Raw genomic sequence first — 743 nt, 5'->3', positions numbered from 1 at the left:
TGAAGAACAGGTGAGACGCATCACCTGTATGAATGATGTCAGGTTGTTAATGTGGCTGCCAGGTGAGTGAGACGACCTGTGGTCCAATGATGATCAACACACTGTTCTCTTACAGCTTTGGGACGGATTGGGGCGAGGAGGGTTACATCCGGATTGCACGTGACCATGGCAACCACTGTGGTATTGCCAGCGACGCCAGCTACCCGGTCTTGTGAAAGGGGAAATGGAGGGAACAGAGGAAAATAAAGGGTGATGAAGGGATCATGTGAAAGATTGATATGATTAACCAATTTAATGTAGTTTTTTTTTTTTTTACTTCAGCATTTTAAAATCTTGTTGCACCAAATTGATTTTTTATTCTAAACACACAAACATTTCTCTGAGTTTGATTCAGAAATGTAAATGTTGAGTTTATAGAAGATGAAATGTGTTTTTCTATATTTAATATATTAAATTATTATATTTTCTATATTAGATATTAGTTATAGTATACATAATTTAATTCAGCTTTAATGCTGAATAAGCTTTAATGCTCTCTCTCTCTCTCTCTCTCTGTCACTGTCGCTAAGGAGGCGAAAAATAACTAAAAAAGAGAAGTGATGAACCTGCCTGCGACACACTTGTTGTTCAACGCCCAATTGTGACTTTTGAAGTTAAAAGCATTGAATGACAACAAGTCCCAGCCAGTTGTTTGTGTTTCGTCTGTTTACATGTTTTCTTTAGTTGCAATGCGTTGAGCTCTC

This window comes from Seriola lalandi, unplaced genomic scaffold, assembly GCF_002814215.2.
Source record: "Seriola lalandi dorsalis isolate HSWRI2012SDOR001 ecotype SW California unplaced genomic scaffold, Sedor1 jcf7180002054941, whole genome shotgun sequence".
Lineage (NCBI taxonomy): Eukaryota > Metazoa > Chordata > Actinopteri > Carangiformes > Carangidae > Seriola > Seriola lalandi.
Note: the sequence above shows the minus strand (reverse complement) of the source record.